This window comes from Apteryx rowi, unplaced genomic scaffold (assembly GCF_003343035.1).
Source record: "Apteryx rowi isolate R43461 unplaced genomic scaffold, aptRow1 scaffold_1431, whole genome shotgun sequence".
NCBI lineage: Eukaryota > Metazoa > Chordata > Aves > Apterygiformes > Apterygidae > Apteryx > Apteryx rowi.
This window is the reverse complement of record NW_020447677.1, coordinates 27,348-36,471: the sequence shown is the minus strand read 5'-3', so window position 1 is coordinate 36,471 and position 9,124 is coordinate 27,348.

The window sequence follows — 9,124 nt, the reverse complement described above, 5'->3', positions numbered from 1 at the left end:
GCCCCTCTCAGGGTCTCCCCAGCCCCCCAGGGTCTCCCCAGCACCTTCCCAGGCAGGAGGTGCTCCTGTCCCTCCCCTGGTCCATTCCCCTTTGCTCTTTCCTCCCAGGCTCTCGCTTTGGGAATCTGCTTTTTTTTCTTTCTTTCTTTCTTTCTTTATCTGATTTTTTTTYCTTTTCCCCTCCACACCCGGCCACCTCCAGCCCTTCCTTCCCGAGCCTGGGAGAAGCACTCCCCAAATCTGCAGGTGGGATCTGCTCCAAGGAGACGGAGGGGAGAAGGAGAGGAGAGGCTTTGGAAGGAAAACACTCCTCCTGCTCTGATCCAGGCCGTTTTGCCCCCCCAAAAAATCCACCTTCTGGGCCTGGAGCCCTGTCTCACCCCCACGTCCCCCAGGGAAACGTGCGGTTCATCCGCTCCCCGGCTCCCCGTGTGCTTGGCCGAGCAGGGGAAACCGAGGCAGGAGCCTCGTGGACRGAGGGGAACCTCCCGTCGTGCTTGCAGGAGGGAGCACAGCTGGCTTAGGATGCCAAAGGACTTTGCAGACTTTCTCAATCTTTTTTCTTTATTTTTCCTTTATTTTTTTCCTTAGGACCTTCCGGGTGGTTTGGTAGCAGATCATGGGCCCAGAGCAGCTCGTTTGGCTCCGGCTGGGTTCCCACAGGGACAAGGACAGAGGCAACCATCCAGGTGAGGGGGCTTTGGGGCGCACACAAACCCCGTCTTTTCAGCAGGTGGGAAGGGGAAAATTGCCTGTTCTGCTGCACTTCTCTGGGCCTCTAAAGAAGGGCAAAGCCTGTTCATCCTCCAGAAAACTGCCCYGAGAACATGCTCCAGAAATGCAAAAGTTTATTCTTGTCGTTATTGCGGTGATGAACCTCTGGCTCCGTCCCAGGTACCGGCTTAGCTCTGTCTTGCACCGGTGTTTTCTGCTACGTTTTTCTGCTCATTTTGTCAACAGCGCATTTTCTTTCTTTTTTTTTTTTTTCCTTTAAAACACTGCTACGTGCCCATGCGACAATGGCCGTTTTCCACCGTATTTTTCCTACACGGATTCATCCCCCAAGGTCCCGAGGATTTGAGGGACCAGATGCGATTTTGGTTACAAACAGTTCTTCCAGAGCACGCAGTGCTTGGTGAGGTGTCTGTGTGAAATTAAAACTGTTTCTGGTTGAAGGGCACTGAATTTTCACCCGTGTTTTGATGCAAAAGGCACTTAAATMTCTAAGTTTGCAAACAACTGTGAACCTGAGTAGGAGCTGTATTTTTAATACATATATACACGTGTGTATATGTGAGGGTGTAAATATATACTAGTCTCCAAGGTGATGCTGTTCTTCCATTAAAGAAGTTTGTTTTGTTTTGTTATTTTTACTCATGCACAAATACTTCTTTATTCACTTTTTTTTGTCTCTCAGGTCTTATCTGCCTGTGTTTCTCCTTTCCCAAGGAGACTCTAAGGCAACTGAAGAATCCCAAAGATTACGATATTGCAAGTATCAAAGCAATGAAACAGGCGCCTCTGAAAGCGAATGGGATCTCTGTGCCAGCCCGCAGGGCGCATTAGCCACCGCGCAGCTCCAACCGTACCGAGCAGGTAGAGGGAAAACTCTCTTTGCTAAAAAACCTCTGGTCTCCGCGCTTCGGTGCAGCGCTGAGATTGCGGTTCGACGTTATATACCAGAAAGAAGCGCTGCCGCCGTGCGCTGGTCTGGTTGGAAATCACTCGGCCGGTTCGGGGGCGTGGGGTGGGTTTGGTGGCCCTGCGGTTTTCAAGCCCTGCAGATATTCGCCGCCTTTCTGCTTCACCGTATCAATGCTTGCTTCCTTTTTGAAGAAATAATTGCAATGCAAATGTTTATTCCCATTTTAGAGATGTTGATGGGCGCAAAATGTGCCCCGGCATTGCAGCAAGCTGGGAAGGTGTCTTTTGGCCACTTTTGTGACACAGTCGTGTATTATTTCCAACCCGAGTTGCTTGTTCCTGTGGGCTCGCTAAGTCACACAGGAACTGATTCTGTATCGTGGAGCAGCACCCAGAGCTTGGTTCCAGCAAACCAAGAGGGTTTCCCACAAATTTCCACTGATGGTACAGTTTAAAAAAAAAAGCAAAACCAACTCTGGGCTTTTTTCATGCTTTCCAGGTTTCCCCAAATGCTCCATCACGGAGGGTGAGACGTGGGGGAAAACCCCCGTGGTGGAAAGGAGAGGGACACGCTGACTGGGTGGGCTGGGGAGGCCAAAATGCCCCCCGCGACGCCTGCAGTGACTTGTCCCGGTGGGCCCGAGAGTGCTTTATTCCCTTCCTCTTTGCAGCAACCTCTCACATACTTGAAGCCTGTTATTATGTCTCCCCTCAGCCTCCTCTTCTCTAGACTAAACAAATCCAGTCCTTCAGCCCCTTCCGCACAGGCCAAGTTTTCTCGGCTCCTGGTTGCTATCGCTGCCTTCCCCTGGCCTCTCTCCAGTGGGTCACGCTCGCTGGGCTACAGAGTCCAGGAGCAGAGCCGAGGGGATGGGAGAGGCGATAAAAAGTGGAAGGTGAGCACCAAGTTTCTCTCCTCATCACCTGACTCCGGGAGCTGGGAAAACTGGCCCCACGGATGCCAGCCGCACGTGCCACGACCCCCGGCCGCCCTGTGTTGCATCCTTTGATTTCCAGGCTGGACCTCTCTTATTGGCAGAGGTTCACACACATCTCGTCCCAGCATCTCATCCCAGCATCTCGCGGGACAGTCCCCAGAGCCCTCCTGGACTGGCGAGCGTCGAACCCTTTGGGGAGACCACTGCCAGGAAGATTTAGGGGTGTTGCATCCCACAGGATTCAGGCATCGCAGCCTATTTTTGCACGTCCGAGCCTCGGTCCTTTGGGCCCGGTGTTGTTTTTTTTTACACCTGTCTCTGCTTTGAAGCGCATCTCCTCTCCGAGCACGCACGGAGAAGCTCTTCTCCCCCTTTCCATCTCGGGCTGGGCTGGAGGAGTTGGAGGACCTGTGTTTTATTGCAGAAGAAAGCGAAGCAGCTGAGTTCCCACGCTGCCTTTCATCTTCTTCCCCCCTCTCTAGCTGTTCCCACAGCTCCGCCAGAGCAGCTGGAGTAGGAGGAAAACGAGATCACGCTTTACGCCCCTCTCGTGCTGCGCGGCTCCGAGCTCCCCAGTCCCGTGCGGGGTCCCTGGGCCGTGACCGGTGGCTGTTTCTTAGGGAGCGGAGGAGCTCGGCACAAGCGGGGCAGGACTTCTCGCTGTTCAGGGGACGCGGGCGTGGGATGAGCTGCTGACCGGTCCCTCCAAAGCGTGGGCACGGCTCCTGGCTACACCAAAGATTTCCAGGACAGGACTGGATTTCGCTTTGGATGGCCAAGTGTGTGAGGGTGTAGGAAACTCTTTGGAGGGAAATGACAAATTTTTCCTCCTGCTCTGTAGCCTGTGCAAGGAAACAACGCTGGAAATGCCTCAGTTTCCCTATTTTTGCTTTTCCTTAGAGGGCCGACCCATTAGCCTGCCCTGTGGGCCGCGAATCCATCTGCAACCGCCCTGCCGAGCGGTGGGGCGCGCAGACCCCAAACGGCTCGTGACCGAGGCGGTGGCACTGGGCGAGATGTGCTGTCGTTCCCGGAGTGAGCTCCTTCCTCTCTCAGATCTGGCTGTGTCCTGTATCGGCGTTTTTTGAGGATCCCCCCCGAGCTAACTGGCCTGGGATCACCCATTCGCCCCATCCCCCCCCTTTAAACACTTGCCCAACGTTTTCCCATCTTGGAACGTCCCCAGATCCGTTAATTACCAGCTCTGAGTGACTCAGCCGAGCTCCTGAGCCAGCTCCTTGAAAACTCCCCCCTTTATCTGATTTTTCAAATGTTTACACCTAGCAGTTGCTATTTAACATCCTCCTGCTGCGGGTGTCGGGGTGGAAATCTCCTTCACACCCCGGCCAGGAGAGACGGGCACGTTTTGGAGCCTTTCTGCCCTCCCCAGGCCACCGGTGTCCCCTGGTCCCCTGACAGCCCGTTGCTGCCGAGTTCCCCTTCTTTGCCCTCACGAGGTGTATTTTCATCTGTTATCACCGCTTTCACTTCCATCCGCAGGGCCGGGGGGTTTTGGCTGCTGGAAGTTTTTGCCGTGATTGTGAAACTCCGGTGGTTTCGAGCCTCTGCGTCGTCCCTTGGCGATTCCCGGCCGTTGGGAGGCCAAACCCCAATCCGCAGCGGAGAAACGGGGCACAGTCCACCCAGGAGCCAAGGTGTCCCCGTCCCTGGAGGGCTTTGGGAAGAGGGTGAGCAGATGTCCCCTGGGAATGTCCCTGATGCAGGGTTTCCCTCATTTTGCAGAAGCTGCAGGATTTATTTAATGCTCCAGGCCTCTTCTAACCGTGCGTGCAGCGGATTCAGCCTTGCCCCCTCCGTGTCCGCCGTGCCCGGACGTGGGAAACGGGCCCCTTTTCCCGGGGAGGAGGCGGCGGAGAGCCGGGGCGTGSGGCGCAGCCCGCGCCTGCGGTTGGTATGCTGCCGTTCCTGCCCGCCCAGCCTCCTGGGCGGCAATGCCGGCGAGGACCGGGTGGTAGGAGAGACCGTGCCCTTTTCCCTCGCGAGGCCCGAGCAAAACGGGCTGCAAGATGGAAACGCCAAGAGGGAATCGAGCTGGCTGCAAACCTCCTGTTCAAAAAAAAAACACAAAAAACCAGAGAGACGTTCAAAGGCTCTTTTGCCCCCGGGGTAGATCCGACCGCAATTAAAAGGAAGGGAAGGCAGGGGAGCGCTGAGAGCAGAGCAGCGATGCCTCCCTCGCCGTAAATCACCTCTGCGGGTATTTCGGCAGGCAGCTACACCTGCTCTCCCGGCTCCTGCGCAAAAGGTCGGCCTGTTAGCGCGGGGAATGGCAGCGCCTTTCTCATTTCGCTGCGTGCCTGCAAAGGCAGGAGGCATCGCGGATGCGGCGCGCTTGCTCCGGCAGYGAGAAGCTCGCAAAGAAAGCGCACGGAGGGCAACGCTGCTGCAGAGATTCCCCCATCACCGGCACCATCCCGGCTCCCCACGAGCAGCCTGGGACACCCTGGCAGAAGAGCTCTGTCCGCGTCGCATCCCCGTGGCATGCCGTACGCCGGCTGCGGAAACCTCCAGCGGGCCCCGGATTGCAGCCCGGGAGGTTCAGGATGGACATTTTGCGGGGCAAAATACCCCACAAACGTTCGCGGGCCCTTCAAGAGACAGCTAATCGCAGCAGGCGCTTTTGAGACCTGGAACAAGTCGGTGCAGCGTTTTGCAAGGTATTTCCCAACCGGCGGAATAGCGCTCCGGTTAGCGGGCGATGACTCACGGGCGGCCACGTGGGCGGCGAGGGCGGGCGCCTCCGTGACGCCCGCGTGCCGGGCTCCCCGCGCCACCGGCTCCTCTCCGCACCCTGGCTCGCCCGCTCCCAGGGCGTTGCTCGGAGGCCGGGAGCCATCCRTGGCCGGATGGCGGATGCTCCGGCTCCGGTTTGGCATCCCTCGAACAAACCCTCCGGCACCGGAGGCGTGAAGCGGGTTTTTGGCCTGGATCCGCAGCCATCGGCAAGCTTAAGGGATGTTGGGACTGCCAGGCTCTCCCCCCGCGGCGAAGCCACCGGGAGACGCGTGGGTGCAGAGTGGGCGCTGGGATGGCCATTTTAGGGGGGATCAGGGGTGTTTGGTTAAAAAGTGACAGTGCATTAATTTCCCTTCCTCCCCCCCCCCCAAATGGGAGGGCCATTTGCTTATAATTAGGTAATGAGTTAATTAGGATTAATTAGTTAATGCTTGCAAAGCACTTAGGAGATGAAAAGCATCCGCGTCRTGTGGCCGGGCGCATCCTCGCGCTCTCCTCGGCGGGGTGCGGGACCCCGATCCGGGCGGGAGCAGGCTCTCGTTCACCCCTGCTGCTCGGGAAGACCCAGGTGCCTCYGCGTCCTGGGGGATCCCGCAGGGATCCCCCTCGGCTCCGCAGCACCGTGTTCCYGCTGCAGGGAGAGCTGGAAAGCATTAGCGGGAGCAGGGGAGGAAAAAGAAGCAGGTGTTAATAGCCGCTGTCAAGTGGATCTTTGATCAGCCGCCTGGGTAAAGCCACGAGCGCCCGGAGCCGGCCGCATCCGGCACGGAGCAGGTACCGGCAGGACGGATGCAGCGGAGGTGGGCGCGGGGAAGAGAGACGGAGGAGTCGGGGGAGCGTCGCGAGGCCTGTTGCGCTCGGTGCACGGATGACGGAGGGGGCTCCCTCCATCCCGGGGTACCGCCGCTGCGGGGCGGACGGGGAAACCGAGGCAAAAAGCCCGCGGAGAGGCGAAAGAGGTCGAGGCCCATCCGTGCCGTGCTTCGAGCCGCCCTGCAGCGTTGCGCRCCCGGAGAGGGGACGTTCCCGGACGGCAGCGCGTCCCGGCCTGCCCTCCCCGGCAGCGCCCTGGGAGCCGGCGGCGGGGGGGAAATTCCAGCGTGGGAAGCGTGCATCCCGYGGGGAGGCCACCCGGGCTTCCCTGCCCCGCGGGCCAAATTCCTCCCCGCGGCCGCCTCCGTGACCCCCATTCCTGCTTTTTCCTCCCCAGGTCCCGTCTCCGGGAGCCGGCACGTGGCAGCGACGTGGCTCCTCGCCACTCCAAGCTAGCACGGGACTCCGGGCACTCGCACGCGGGTTAACGGGAGGTAAAGCATCCRATTTAAAAATCACCCGGGATTAATTTCCCAGTTTGCCGGTGCGGCGCACGCCCTGCTCTCGCCCACAACGCGGCTCCGGGCAGGGCGCGCTTCCCTTCCCGGGGCGCTAACGAAGGCGGCTCTCTAACGAGCGGCACGGGCCGAGCGCCGGGGGCAACCCGGGTGCTTTTCCCCGCTCCAAGGCATTTAACACCTCCGCTCGGGCCCCCCGGGATGTGGCGTGGGGACCAGAGGGACGAGGTTCGCCCTTGCCCGAATTTCCCAGCTCGCTCCCAGGCACCTTGGCCACGTGCCTTAAATAACCCCTTAACGAACCGGAACGGGATCCGGGAGTCCTGGGCCTCCGGCCCGCTCCCAAAGCCCGAATTTGAAGGCGGCCGAGCGGCTCCGCGGCGCCCCGGGGTTGGATGCGGAGGTGGCGGCACGGCCTCCGTCTCCCTGCGACTCAGTTTCCCCTTCTGTGCATGGGGAGGGACCTGCTGCGGGCAGGGACGGCGGGATGCTCCCGGCGCCCGCCAAAAAGGGCGCTCCGATCCCAGCGGAGCAGGGATTTGCCCGAGCCCGGCAGGTACGTCGCTCCATTTCGGGAAGCGGAGGGCTCGTACCGGATCCGGCACGGGGCGCTGAGCCGCCCCTTTCCCCGCTCCCGCCTCTCGGATAACAGGATTTCCACAGTCCCTCCGTCCCCGGTGGGTCCCGGAGGGGGAGACGAGACCTGAATTCCTAATGCGGAAAAACAAGCAGAAAAAACAACCGCGTGCGGGTTTTCTTGTTGTGTTTTTTTTCCAGGCCCGTCCTCCCGCCCGGGAGAGGAACAAAGCGGGTGGTTATTCCCCGCCGGCAGGGGAAGGGATGGGGGCCGCCGGGGCTGTGCCGGGCGGGGGGGATCGCAGCCGGAGAGGGCGGCTCGGCAGCGCCAGGCGAGAGCCTTGTTCCCTTTGGCTCCCGGCCAGGAACAGGCCTGRCTTTCACGCTGCCTCCTCCGAAATGTGCAATTTAACCCCCTGGGGCGTTCCTTCCTCTGTCCCCTGCGCCGCCCGCCTGCTCCTTCCTCCCTCTCCGGGGCCGCCGGCTCGCCCTCCRCTCCCACCTGCCCGGCGCTGGGGCAGCCGGAGCGGGAGCGATCCTGGGGCTCRAGGGAGAGGAGGAAAACCCTTCAGGGGCACCCAGACGTGTCCCCGGGACGGGAAAGAGGGTTCCCACCCTCATTTCCAAACTATCCCGCTTTCCCTGTTTTTTCCCGGCCGGATGCGGTGCCCACAGGGAGCGCGGTTATGTTTTCAGCGCCGGCCGAGGAAGGGAGGGTGTTTGGGGCAGGGATGCGGCCGCGGGTGGCCCGGAGGCACCGGCTCGGCCTCCCTCCTGCCTCCGGCTCCGTGGGGGAAAGCTGGGCGCCGTGGTGCGGGATTTGGGGCAGCGCGGGCAGCAAGGGGCGTTGCAGCCCCCGGGCACATCCAGCGCCCCGAGGCTCAGCATCCCTCTGCCCTCGGCATCCATCGGCATGAGGAGGGGTCCAGCAGCTCGGCATCCCTCTCCCCTCGGCACGTGCCGTTGGCTCCCGGCTCCGCGGCCGCCCCCGTGGCGTTGCGTAAGCTCCCGCGCTCTGAGTCACCCCGGCACTGGGATTCGCGAGCGGGAAGGCTCCGGGGGCCCAGGCGGGCGGTTCAYGTGGCACTGGTGGCCCTGGGGGGCCAAGCTGGTGCCATCAGGCACGGAAAGGGAGGGATGGATGGAGGAATGGATGGATGAAGGGATGGATGGACAAATGAATTGATGGAGGGATTGAGGGTTGATTGGATGGACAAATGGATGGAGGGATGGGTGGATGGCAGGATGGATAGATAGCAGGATTGAGGGATGGAGAGATTGATAGACAGATGAATGGATGGAGGGACTGAGGGATGAAGGGAGGGAGTGATGGAGGGTTGAATGGACAGATGGATGGAGGGATCAAGGGATGGACAGAGGGATGGAGGCTTGGATGGAGGGACAGATGGATGGATGGTTGGGGGGATGGAAGGATCAATGGATGGATGGAGGGATCAAGGGAAGGATGGAAGGTTGGATGGACAGACAGGTGAATGGATGAAGGGATCAAGGGATGGACAGAGGGACTGGGGTTTGGATGAAGGGATGGATGGATGGAGCAAGGGATGGAGGGGTGGAGTGATGGATGAATGGGTGGAGGGATCAAGGGATGGGTGGAGGGATGGATAGATGGATGGAGCGAGGGACGGGGGGTTAGATAAAGGGATGGATGGACAGAGGGACGAGGGGACGGATGGTGATGCGTCCCTGGGACGAGGGCAGGCAGAAGGAAGGCAGCTGTGGGCCCTGCCGGCGGGAAGGCTGGAGCGCTCCAGCAGCGGGGCCGGGGCAGACGCCCACCGACCCCCCCGGAGCGCCGCGGGGGACCGCGGAAAAGCGGGCCCTTTAAGAGACCCCCCCCCTCCCGGCATGGCCCCT